General features: G+C 41.2%; 1 pseudogene across 1 annotated transcript in view; it reads left to right on the forward strand.

Annotated features, from left to right (window-relative positions):
- The first annotated feature begins 599 nt into the window (after positions 1-599).
- The window catches only part of LOC143559323 (alpha-mannosidase-like), a 31632-nt pseudogene continuing 17927 nt past the window's right edge, over positions 600-14304 (forward strand). The window contains exon 1 of the transcript XR_013139917.1: positions 600-800. The product of XR_013139917.1 is annotated as an alpha-mannosidase-like (transcript). The remainder of the gene's footprint in view (positions 801-14304) is intronic.

Below are 14304 nucleotides of genomic sequence, written 5' to 3' on the forward strand. Positions count from 1 at the left end.
GGTGCGGATAAAATGTATGCCGATCTTCGTTCCATGTTTTTGTGGTCGGGAATGAATAAAGTATCTTGGTATATGTATCTAAATGCCTCACTTGTTCTAAGGTTAAAGCCGAGCATCAAAATCCGTTTGGTTTGCTCGAGCAACCTCCGATCCCCGTTTGGAAATGGGAGGACATAGTCAAGGATTTTGTTACTAAACTCCCCACTACTCAAAGTCGCAATAATAGTATTTGGGTGATTGTTGATCGTTTGACCAAGTCGGCTAACTTCATACCGTTCCGTGAAAAGTCCTCCATAAGCGAATTAGCCCGAATCTATGTCAAGAACATCATTTGCCGTCATGGAACGCCTCTGACCATCATTTCCAATCGTGATGGACGGTTTACCTCTCATTTTTGGAGATCGTTGCAAACCGCCTTGGGTACACGTATTGATCTAAGAACCGCTTATCACCTACAAACCGATGGTCAATCCAAGAGAATAATTCAAACTCTTAAAGATATGCTCCGCTCTTGCATACTAGACTTTGGTGGAAATTGGGATACTCACTTACCACTTGTAGAGTTTTCCTACAATAATAGTTTCCACACTAGTATTGGCATGGCACCATTTGAAGCTCTCTACGGCCGAAAATGTCGTTCCCCGATTAGTTGGAACGTGGTTGGTGAATTGCAAATCACCGGTCTCGAGCTTGTTCATGAGACTTCTGATCGAATCGCTCTCATTCGTCAAAATCTTCTTGCCGCTGGTAGCCGTCAAAAGAGCTACACCGATAAGCGCTGTAAACCTCTCGAGTTCAATGTTGGTGATCGTGTTCTCCTTAAAGTATCTCCATGGAAATGGGTAGTTCGTTTTGGCAAAAGGAATAAACTATCTCCTCGTTTGTTGGCCCGTTTGAGATCGTTGAAAGGGTTGGCAAAAGTGGCATATCGTCTCAATCTCCCCGAAGAGCTCTCCAATGTTCATCCAACTTTTCACGTTTCCAATCTCAAGAAGTGCTTAACCGAGGGGAATCTCCATATACCCCTCGATGAAGTCCGAATTGATTTATCTATGCGTGCTATCGAGAAACCCGTTGAAATCACGGATCATATGGACAAACAGACCAAGCGTAGTCGTATTCCGCTTGTCAAAGTTCGTTGGGAATCTAGACGTGGTCCTGAGTTCACTTGGGAGCGTAAAGACCGAATGATGACCAAGTACCCACACCTCTTCGTTACTGCATAATGATGTACATAGAAATATACATCTTTTCGGCATCAAATAATCTCCAAAAACTGAAATTTCTATCTAATAACATAGCATAAAAGGCTACTTATCATAATAAAACATAATTTCAGGTGAAACCAAACCCCAAACGAAGAAACAAGCAAAAATACGAAGAAAAACAGAAGAAAACACAATAAAACAAAGAAACACGCCCCCATGCTTCTGACACAAGAAAAGACAAAATCTTGAAACAAAAGCACGGGGCCGTGCTCATCATGCACGGGGCCGTGGACGGGAATGCAGAAAAGACAAAGAAGAATTGAGCACATGTCACTAAAAACCACGGGGCCGTGTCTACTAACCACTGGGCCGTTGCCACCTCAAACAAAAGACAAAACAAATCTGGAACATGTCAGGTGTTCTTCGTGGTTGGCCTTGTTCTTGGAGTAGACGAGGATATCATCAATAAAAACGATCACAAACTTGTCGAGGTACGCCTTGCATACTCGATTCACGAGATCCATAAATACGGCTGGTGCGTTGGTTAAGCCAAAAGGCATAACCGAAAACTTGTAGTGACCGTACCGAGTTCTGAAGGCCGTCTTTGAAATATCTTCTTCGCGCACTCTTAATTGATGGTAACCAGATCTCAGATCGATCTTCGAGTAGTAACTCGATCCTTGCAGCTGGTCAAACAGATCATCAATTCGGGGTAAGGGATAACGGTTCTTGATCGTCACCTTGTTCAGCTCTCGGTAGTCGATGCACATGGGGAAAGTCCCGTCCTTCTTTCGGACAAATAAGACAGGGGCTCCCCATGGTGATGAGCTAGGTCGGATAAAACCTTTATCCAACAAATCTTGCAATTGAGTAGACAACTCCTGAAGCTCTGCCGGTGCGAGCCGATACGGGGCTAGTGCTATCGGTGCTGCACCGGGGGTCAATTCGATTTGGAACTCGACTTGTCGAATAGGTGGGAGTCCAGGCAAATCCTCCGGGAAGACTTCTGGAAAATCTCGCACAATCGGTATGTCTTCGATTTGTTTCTCCTCCGCGGGTTTCTCGAAAATATGGGCTAAAATCGCCGGATGACCCTTTCGTAAATATTTCTGCACCTTCATAAGGGTGATGACGTTGGTGGTCATGCCGCTCTTCTCGCCCTGAGTTGAAATGATCTCGCCGGAAGGGGTAGTGATGTAGACTATCTTGTCATGACATATAATCTCGCTCGGTTCTCGGATAACCAGTTCATGCCGACAACGACATCGAAACTACCAAGTGTAAAAGGTATGAGGTCGATATCAAAAGTATAACCCGACAGTTTCAACTTACATCCCGCAAGTACATGAGTTGACCGTCAGCTAATTCAACAGGAAACTTAGCATCTAACGGGGTTGGAGTTAAGTCTAAGAGTTTACCAAAGGCTTTCGATACAAAACTCCTATCAGCTCCGGTTACGGATCGTTGCGGGCTTGGCCCGACACAATGACGAAAGCTCTACCTTTACCACTGCTTCCGCCACTGTTGCTGCCTCCATTGTTCTCATTCTGCTTTAGTTTGGGGCAACCTTCTTGAAATGACCCTCTTGACCACACTCGAAACACCCTTTAGTCGCAGTAGGATGTTTAGGAGCACCCCTTGCCGCTAGGTCTCCCCTACATTCCTTAGCCTGATGACCCATTTTTCAGCATCTCAGACATTTGATACGGTCGCATGGCCCAGCATGGTGATAGTTGCACTTGTTGCATTTCGGGTACTTCCCAGCATAGCCACTCGAAACTTGTCCGCCACCGTTGTTGTTATTGTTGGAACTCTGATTATTGAAGTTCCGAGCGAGTTCGAGCTTACGGTAGTGTTGTTGCTGTGGGGGGTTCGATGATGAGGACCTGGCGTTGTCAAATTTGCTCTTTCCATTACTCGGGTTGTTGTTGCTGTTGTCAGTGCTCGGGTTGTCATGGGTTTTAGAGGTTGAACCTCTAGGTGGTAATGCACCTTGGGTCACTGCCTGATCCGTTAGTTTGTGAGCTAACCGGATCGCTTGTTGAATTGTAGCCGGTTTGGAAGACGTCACCATACCCTGAATTTGTGGTACCAACCCATCGATATACATCTCGATTCTCTTACTCGGCGGGTCTACCATCCGTGGACACATTACTGCTAGCTCATGGGAACGGTTGGTATAGGCTTCAATCTCGGAACCCACCATTTTCAACGACCAAAACTCAGATTCCAACTTCGCGAGGGACAATACTCTTCCCGCATCATATTCTTGAACTCTTCCCAGTCCTTAGCGTTTGCCAATTCCAATCCAAGAATTTGCACATTGGAGTTCCACCAAGTGAGAGCAGAATCTCCCAGTGTTCCAGTAGCAAATTTGACCCTACTGGCGGGTGGACAGTTACACATTTCGAAAGCTGATTCGGTCTTCTTAGCCCAACGCAGGAAACCTATGGCTCCCTCAGTGCCCTTAAACGAATTGGGCTTGCAATCCAGGTAGTTCATGAAAGTACACGTTCCAGCTGTACCTCCCGCTTGATTTTGAACATGTGCGGCTAGAGCTGCCGCCGCATGGTCATTCAATAGGGTTTGGAGTTCTGCTGTGGTTAGTTTAATGTTACCGCGACCATGACCAACGTTTCTTCCAGACATCTAGGTGTTATCATCCTGAGATGTCGTCGCCTGAGGACACGTCCGAGTGTGCATCCTCCTCAGTATCTTCCTCGGGTTCTTCCTCAGGTTCTTCTGTATCCGGGGCAATCTGCTCCCCTAGTGTGTCGCATCGGGCTAGAGCTGTCGTTGCAAGGGCTCTTGCACTAAAAATTTGGTCACGCAAATCTATCATCTCTGCTTGCATTTTGTTCATTATCTCCATTTGCTGTACATGAGCATCCTGAACTTCCTTCATGGCTTCAGTCAGGTGGGAAATTCTCTTCCTAGACTTTGCTCCATCCCATATCAATCTAGTAACATTCACTCTCGTCGAGTACATAATGTCAACTTCACGCTCTAAGCAGGAGGCGAGAGCTGCGAAAGAACGCTCCATTGGTTCGGTTATGGGTGGTAGCGTGTTGAAGGACATAGGACAGCCCGGGTGAGGTAATGGGGGAACTTGCTCACGGTAAACCATACGCTGGATCAAACTCGGGTACCAACTCCAGCTAACGTTGTCTTCGTACATGTTTCCAGATAGGCGATGTCTCTTCGGTGCAGGGGCTGCTAGTGTCGGGACTACTCGAGGTGGCGATGAGGTAGGTAGCTGCGGTTCCTTTCCATGAGCATGAGTCATATGGTCGGATGATGATGATGATGGCGTCGACATCCTTACAGGATACGTCGTGTATGGGTTACGCGCGAATGAGTGAATGAGGAAAAAGTTAAAGAAAACGAATAACTAAATATATAATACACATTTATATATGCAGTGCGTAAATTTATAACTAATGGGTCGTTGCGGTTATAGTCATGTATGAATGCATTTCTAGGTCGTTGCGGGGCCGTGCCTACTAACCACGGGGCCGTTGCCACCTCAAACAAAAGACAAAACAAATCTGGCACATGTCATAAAAAGCAACGGGGGCGTGCCTCAGGAAGCACGGGGCCGTACTTACCTTCCAGAAACGACAAAAACAAATCTGGCACATGTCATAAAAATGCACGGGGGCGTGCTCAGCAAGCACGGGGACGTGCCTCACCATCCAGATTGCCTATAAATAGTGGCTCATGTTGCATTCATTTGGTGTGCCTTGAAAAGAATTCTCTCCGGTTTTCACTTATAAAAACACACACTAACACTCACTTTGAAGATCTAGTGAAGAGTTTGAAGGTTTGGAGGTCATCACCACTAATCATCATCATCAACCATCATCAACATCATTAAGAAGAAGATTCATCTACATTTGGTTAGATTGTTCCAAGTTTAATCCCGATTAGTCGGAACGTGGTTAGTGAATTGCAAATCACCGGTCTCGAGCTTGTTCATGAGACTTCCGATCTAATCGCTCACATTCGTCAAAATCTTCTTGCCGCTGGTAGCCGTCAAAAGAGCTACACCGATAAGCGCTGTAAACCTCTCGAGTTCAATGTTGGTGATCGTGTTCTCCTTAAAGTATCTCCATGGAAATGGGTAGTTCGTTTTGGCAAAAGGAATAAACTATCTCCTCATTTTGTTGGCCCGTTTGAGATCGTTTAAAGGGTTGGCAAAAGTTGCATATCGTCTCAATCTCCCCGAAGAGCTCTCCAATGTTCATCCAACTTTTCACGTTTCCAATCTCAAGAAGTGCTTAGCCGAGGGGAATCTCCATATACCCCTCGATGAAGTCCGAATTGATGAATCTATGCGTGCTATCGAGAAACCCGTTGAAATCACGGATCATATGGACAAACAGACCAAGCGTAGTCGTATTCCGCTTGACAAAGTTCGTTGGGAATCTAGACGTGGTCCTGAGTTCACTTTGGAGCGTAAAGACCGAATGATGACAAAGTACCCACACCTCTTCGTTACTGCTTAATGATGTACATAGAAATATACATCTTTTCGGCATCAAAAAATCTCCAAAAACTGAAATTTCTATCAAATAACATAGCATAAAATGCTACTTATCATAATAAAACATAATTTCAGGTGAAACCAAACCCCAAAAGAAGAAACAAGCAAAAATACGAAGAAAAACAGAAAAAAACACAATAAAACGAAGAAACACGCCCCCATGCTTCTGACACAAGAAAAGACAAAATCTTGAAACAAAAGCACGGACCGTGCTCATCAAGCACGGGGCCGTGGACGGGAATGCAGAAAAGACAAAGAAGAATTGAGCACATGTCACTAAAAACCACGGGGCCGTGCCTACTAACCACGGGGCCGTTGCCACCTCAAACAAAAGACAAAACAAATCTGGCACATGTCATAAAAAACCACGGGGGCGTGCCTCAGGAAGCACGGGGCCGTGCTTACCTTCCAGAAACGACAAAAACAAATCTGGCACATGTCATAAAAATGCACGGGGGCGTGCTCAGCAAGCACGGGGCCGTGCCTCACCATCCGGATTGCCTATAAATAGTGGCTCATGTTGCATTCATTTGGTGTGCATTGAAAAGAATTCTCTCCGGTTTTCACTTATAAAAACACACACTAACACTCACTTTGAAGATCTAGTGAAGAGTTTGAAGGTTTGGAGGTCATCACCACTAATCATCATCATCAACCATCATCAACATCATTAAGAAGAAAGATTCATCTACATCTGGTTAGATTGTTCCAAGTTTAATCATGTATTTGTTATTATCAATCATCTTAATGTTTATCATCATGCTCATTATGAGCTAAACTCCTTTTACCATCTAAAATCTATGAAGAAGCTTTGTTTTACTTGATAATCAATCAAGACATGTGATGTAGTCTAGTAAAGTACATGGTTATATTACAATTATCTTTTGATAAGAAATGTTTCACCATCTTAAATCACTAATTCAAAGTTGGTGGTTGTCAATCTCATTGGCTATCGTTCATGATCGATTCATGTTCTTGAAAGATAGAAATACTTTGATACATTATCGAAACATGGATCCTTATATTGTACTTAGAAATGATGAGATATAAGTTATGGTGTATTTTTCTAAACCTTGGTAATCCGAAAATGGCTTTGCTTAGGATATCAAATTAGTAAAGGAACCATATGTTAACGGAATGTGTAATTATAACCTACTTAAATCAACCAAGGGGAGGTTATGTGATGAACTACAACCACCCGAAGTTGTTAGAATTGGTATTCGAGAAATTGAAGTCAATCCTAATCTTTCTACTTTACGAAACTACTTGCCAACTTAAATTGACATCAATGAGACGGTATGACATTAGGAAAGGGTGGACTTTAAAATGCGCATATGCCACACCCTCAAATCCACTAACGGAGTTTTACAGTCAGAGGGTGTGAACTAACAGGATCGGAATCATTAGTTATAATCAAACATCATAAGTAAAGTTTTCAAACCACGAAACATTTAAGTGTAAATAAGTGCGGAAGCGTAAAATCATAAACCAAGTGTTGCGTCAAGCAGGACGACTTAAAACCCAATTGATAACAGTTTAAAAACAAGTTTGCAAAAACGATAGAGTTCAAGGTAATGCATGATCCTATACCGCGCGCCCGCCTCGGCTACCTGAGAATAACATACTAAAAGTGTCAACACGGGGTTGGTGAGTTCACAAGTTTATATAAATAAAGCGTTTGCGTTTGCGTTTACGTTTTGCGTTTGCGTTTTGCGTTTGCGTTTGCGTTACCAGATAATGTTAAATCAATTATATATCTATAGGTAGCTAGCCTATAAAACAAGTATTACTAAGTGTTCGACATCGAAGCTGACTGTTTATCAATTGCCTTGACACCATGTCTATCCAGACCATGGAACATGTGTTAGCCAAGATTACACCCGCTCGACCTCCAGTCGAGTTTAGCGTTGGGTGGGGTTTGTCAAACCTAGTAGTACTACTCAACAGTGACTCGCTATTATCCAATACTAAACGGTTCGATGTTATGAAGGACTTTTGTTGTTTCGTTTGCCACTTAGCCTTTACAAGTGATATATAACTAAATAACAAAATCTAAAGCGGTTTGGAGTATGTATTCTCCCCCAAGTAAAAGCGTTTAAAAGAGTAAAAGGGGAACGTGAAACTCACTGTTTGCGAAGAATTCAAAAAACAAGTCAACCAAGAGATGCGCGTCACAGAAAATCCTCACTAGCGTTCTAAAACAAGAATGAGATTTTCTAAGTGTTGGAACTATTATTGAGTCTCTAGACTCGGCACATAATACCTATGCATAAGATACGTTTCGTGTTTCGTTTGTGATTTTGTGTGACTCAACAAACACATTGGTGGTACGTTACATGTGTGAACAACTACTTACGTGTCAAGTATTAATATTGTACATTACTAGCAATCATTCCCCACAAGGGCAATTTAGTCAAAAACATGGCAATTATCTAGCAACAAGCACGTTTCATGTATTTTCATATAGTTCAGCAGCTAGTTCTATCAGGACAGATTTCTACTTGAAAGATTACTCTATTCAACAGATCATAACATATAAATTAATTTACCAAAAATCGTCATAAAAGCACACATGAGTTAGGTTTCCAGAACTATTTTTATTGTATTTTTATTCCACATAGGTTTCTCACAATGGTCAAAACATTACAGTAAACTCACAGCAGTCAGAATCATGCGCAACAGAATGTTATTTGTTATTCCCGTTAAATGAAAAATCCAATTAATGCAAGACCAATTAGGTTAGTTCCTAACTCAATGTATTTTCTTCCAGAAGTGGAACCAACCCATATGGTCTTGTAGTTTATGAGATATATTTGTCGCAAAACAGCCTAACAGCAGGTCTCCCAAATCAGCCTTGCACAACAGTTTTGTAAAATAATAAAAACAGACTTTTATACGTCCAAAAATTACAAACTCGGACTTTTCAGAAACTAGACTCGACCTAGTATACTGTAGAATCAACAATCGTATCAAAACATAAAATTAACATCGAGTTACAGCCGCCCAAACACGAATTCAATAATCTGTCCAGCATCAGTTTTCATCAAAACTCAATAAACAATTAACCTATGAACTAACGATCTTGCATGTAACCCTAAATCATCAACAAACAACATATTTAACACTTAGGGTTTATGATTACAGGTTTAATCATACAATTAAATGATAGAATGGATTAGATATGGTGTTTATATTACCTAATTAGCTTCTTAACTCTTCGATCAAGCTTGAAACCGAGTTGTATACGTGTGTGTGTGTGCGCCTTGTGGCTCGGTCGACGAGAGAGGAGAGGGGGGGGGGTGAGGGATACCGCCAGGTGAGAGGGGAGGGAGAGAGGGGATTAGGGTTTAGGTTATTAATATGTTGTTTATATGTATAATTATGTTACACTTAACCCCCTTAAGCTTCTAATTAATCAATTTCTAGCATAACATAGACTTTTGCATCTTGAGTTAGTGTTTTACATATGAATATCAAATAACACATAAACCTAACACATAATTCTCAAATACTTATTGTTTGGATGTTTGTCGTTTATTCACCAATGGTTTGCGTCAACTCGTTTGCGTTTCGGTGCAATCTCGAAAGATTACATGTGTAGTGATTGTCAAGCGTCATTTAAAACCCTAGTTTAAATGTAATGAGATGTGCGTTATAGATCAAGTGATCTTAAGTTTGAATTGACGGAGTTTGAATTAACGGAGTTAACCTGAAATTGATGAGTGTCACAGCATATCATCTCCTTAGTGCCAAAGATGCTAACTTAAGGTTTAAGGAGCTATCTATCATATATTGCTACGGTAAGTTTATCACATGTCTACATATTAATTATCAATGCTAAAATGGAGTCGATTCTTGATCTTAGATGGTAACCTTCGCATAATTGAACAACTCGTTTAGAATTTCTTACCTTGGTCACCTATGTATATATAAGTATTTATATTTTATAAAAAGTTCAAAAATTAACCCCAAAATGATTAAAACCTCCGATTAAAGTAAAACAACGATTTATTATGAGAAACATTTGTGTCCACGGATTGATACTTGGTTGTTACCAATACTATTCTACATATACGATAGGTACACTTGCCTATTTTATGTGTGTTTAGTCTTTGTAGAAATCACTTTTATAAATTTAAAACACGATCTTGTGCTAAAGCAACTCATTCCATCCTTTTATATTTTATACCACACGCACGCACGCATCAAAGTTTTTGGCGCCGTTGCCGAGGACACGGTACGTTTCTAAGAACGATCCAAGTTTTAATTTAATTATTGTATATAATTGTACAAATTTTTTTACTTCTAATTTATTTTATCTTTATTTTTTTTACTAAATACTAAAATATATAATTTTACGGCTAGCCTAATTTTTACCTTTATTTACCTTGCCTTACTCTAATTAATTTAGACCTTAGTTTAGTTTAGTTTAAAGTAGCTTAGCTTAACTTGTAGCTTAATATTAGACTTACCTTTTAGACTAACTTTAGCTAACTTTTAATTTAGTTTACTTTTGATTTAGTCCCATGTATGTCCTCTACTTCTGAGCCTGAGCTTGTTTCTCCAATTTCTGAACCGGAACGACTCCTTCGTCGACGAACTCGTAAACAGACTACAGAAACCGCCGAAACAATCAAAGACGAATCAGTAGACGCCACCACATCAGGAGAAAATCAAACCGAAGAAATGATGGCGGCCTAGAACAATGAACCGAACATGAGCCAGTATGCCAAGCCAACTCTCGAAGGCTACGACAATGGAGTGGCTCCACCCGAAATCACCGAAAATTTCGAAATCAAATCTAGCACCATTCATATGATGGAAAATTCAGTTCAATTTCATGGTCTCCTCGACGAAGACCCTCTTTCTCACATATCCCGATTTCTACGAATTTGCGGAACCTTTAAAATCAAAAACTGTTCAGAAGATCAAATCAAGCTTAAACTCTTTCCTTTCTCTAAGGGGCCAAGCCCTAAAATGGATAGAATCTATTTCTTCTGTTTCCATTACCACCTGGGACCAGATGGTTGAACAGTTTCTCCTCAAATATTTTCTGCCCGATAAAACTGCCAAATACCGAGCCAGCATTACCGGATTCCGGACCGATGATGATGAATCGTTACACGTAGCATGGGAAAGATACAAAAGTCTTCTAAGAAGATGCCCACATCATGGACTGAGCGTAATGTTACAAGTTCAAACTTTCTTTGACGCAAAATCCAGTCAAAACAAACAGGCCATCGACCAGATCGTTGGTGGAGACTTGGGATCCAAATCACCTAACAAAGCATTTGAAGTCCTGGAGAAGGCCGCAAAGAAGAGTTTCGCTTATAACCCACCAAGATCTACACCTACCCATAAAGGAATACACCACGTTGATTCCAACACTCTTCTCATAGCACAGCTTGAAGCTCTTTCCAAAAAATTCGAACAACTTCAAGCCGAACTATCAAAAACCAGACTCACATGTGATACTTGTGGAGGAAATCATAAGACAAGTGACTGTAAAAAGTCAATATTGCCATGAAAGAAGTCGATTTCATCGCTCGACAGAACAACGCTTTCAGCAACAACTACAATCCAGGATGGAGAAACCACCCGAATTTCAGCTGGAAAGACGGAGGCAACACTCAACCTTTACCCGGATTCGAAAAGACCAATGAATCAACCCTTCCAGCCAAAACCTCAATTTCAAGATCAAAGTTCTAATAGCCATCAAAACCCAAGCTACTCAAAGATCGAAGAAATGATGATCCAATTAATGACTAAAACAAATGAAGTAAAAAAGAAAGCCGACTCAAAAGCTGTTGATATCAGCGGAGTATTATTAAAACATGAAGCTGATCTCAAAAGTCAACAAGCATCACTTCAGAACCTAGAAACCCAAATCGGACAAATTGCCCGACAATTATCCGAAAGACCACCTGGCACTCTTCCAAGCAACACAATCACTAACCCGAAGGCAACAACTAACGCCGTTACACTCAGGAGCGGTACGACCACTGTTGTCTCACCAACTTCAGAATCAGTTATGGAGAAAAAGTCTCCTGATGAAACGCAGGAAAAGCTGGACCCCAACAAGCATAGTCCAGCCTAAGGAGCCAGTCCGAACCTATGTTCCACCTATTCCATACCCCGGAAGACTGAAGCAGGAACGATTGGAAGCCCAGTATGGGAAGTTTCTAGAACTCTTTAAACAACTCCATATCAACATCCCTTTTGTCGAAGCTATTGCTCAGATGCCAAAATATGCCAAGTTTTTCAAAGAAGTGTTGACAAACAAAAAGAAGCCGGAGGAGCTCTCGCATGTCACCCTAAGTGAAGAATGTTCAGCAAACCTCCAAAGCTAGCTACCGACAAAGATGACCGATCCAGGGAGCTTTACTATCCCTTGTCTCATAGGAAATTTATCTGTTAGCAATGCCCTGGCTGACCTAGGAGCTAGTATTAATTTAATGCCTTATGAGGATTTTGCAAAACTAGGGATAGGAGAACCAAAGCCCACCCGCATGGGCATTCAGTTAGCTGACCGATCCGTTAAATATCCTCGGGGCATTGTTGAAAACATGCTTGTCAAAATTGAAAAGTTCGTTTTCCTAGTAGATTTTGTGATTCTAGAAATGGAGGAAGACAAAAGTGTACCTCTAATTTTAGGAAGACCCTTTTTAGCCACTGCAAAGGCTATCATTGATGTTTGCACCGGTAAACTCACTCTTAGGGTCAATGACGAGGCAATCACTTTTGACATAGGAAAATCTATGCAATATCCGCAACAGCACGATGACACTTTATATTGTGTTGACATCATAGACTCCATCATGAGTTGCTATATGCGAGATTCCTCCATCAACACTCCCTTAGAAACACAAGTCTTAGACAAAACACTCAATAAACCCATTTTAGAAAACGAAAATTTCAATAATAACCACCAAGAAGAATCAGAAATTATATACAAAATCATTGAAAACAATGAAAAATCAAAACCATCAATCGAAGAACCACCAGCCTTAGAATTAAAAGAACTACCAAAACATCTCGAATACGCCTTTCTAGAGAAATATTCTCAACTCTCAGTAATTATTTCATCTCACCTTTCTAAAGAAGAGAAAGACGAACTCCTTAAGGTTCTCAAAAACCATAAGAAGGTTATCGCATGGAAGATCATGGATATCAAGGGCATCAGTCCTTCCTTTTGTACTCACAAAATCCTCATGGAAGAAGAATACAAACCCATGGTCCAACATCAAAGGCGTCTCAATCCAAACATGCAAGATGTGGTGAAGAAGGAAGTAATCAAACTGCTTGATGCCGGATTAATCTACCTAATCTCATATTCACCTTGGGTTAGTCCCGTTCAAGTAGTACCCAAGAAGGGAGGGATGACGGTCGTAATGAACGAGAAGGATGAACTAATACCAATGAGGACCATCACAGGCTGGCGAGTTCGCATTGATTACCGGAAGCTTAATGATGCCACAAGAAAAGATCATTTTCCACTTCCTTTCATAGACCAAATGCTCAACGATTATCTGGAAAAATGTTCTACTGTTTTCTTGATGGATTTTCCGGATACTTTCAAATTCCCATTACTCCTGAGGATCAGGAGAAAACCACTTTTACATGTCCGTATGGAACCTTCGCCTACCGAAGAATGCCATTTGGACTATGTAATGCTCCAGCCACCTTCCAACGCTGCATGGTGGCCATCTTTCATGAAATGATCGAAAACTCTATGGAAGTTTTCATGGACGACTTCTCAGTCTTTGGAGACTCCTTCGATCATTGTCTGAAAAACCTAGACAAAATGTAGCTAGGTGTGAAGAAGTAAATCTAGTACTCAACTGGGAAAAATGCCACTTTATGGTAAAGGAAACATTGTTCTAGGACACAAGATTTCTCAAAACGGACTAGAAGTTGATATGGCCAAAATAGAAACCATATCCAAACTTCCGCCGCCAAATTCAGTCAAAGCCATTAGAAGTTTTCTAGGTCACGCAGGTTTCTACCGCCGCTTCATAAAAGACTTCTCAAAAATCTCAAGACCTATGACCAAATTTCTATAGAAAGACGCACCATTTGTCTTTTCTGAGGAGTGTGTTGAATCATTCAATACATTAAAAGACAAACTTGTCAATGCACCAATCATGACCACACCCGATTGGACCATTCCATTCGAAATCATGTGCGATGCAAGTGACTTTGCAGTTGGTGCCGTACTCGGACAACGCAAAGAAACACACTTTCATCCAATTTACTATGCCAGTAAAACTCCTACCGGTGCACAAGAGAATTACACCACAACAGAAAAAGAGTTACTATAAGTAGTTTTCGCCTTTGAAAAATTTAGATCCTACCTAGTTCTTTCCAAAACCATAGTTTACACCGATCATGCCGCAATACGGTACCTATTCAACAAACAAGATGCCAAACCTAGACTCATCCGGTGGATCCTACTACTCCAAGAATTTGACATCGAAGTTAAAGAAAAGAAGGGAGCAGAAAATGTAGCCGCAGACCATCTTTCACGTTTAGAATGTCCAACTCCCAAGG

The sequence above is a fragment of the Bidens hawaiensis genome, unplaced genomic scaffold, assembly GCF_021521415.1.
Source record: "Bidens hawaiensis isolate Kalapana, Puna unplaced genomic scaffold, B.hawaiensis_p1.1 tig00001088_1, whole genome shotgun sequence".
In the NCBI taxonomy this organism is placed as follows: Eukaryota; Viridiplantae; Streptophyta; class Magnoliopsida; order Asterales; family Asteraceae; genus Bidens; species Bidens hawaiensis.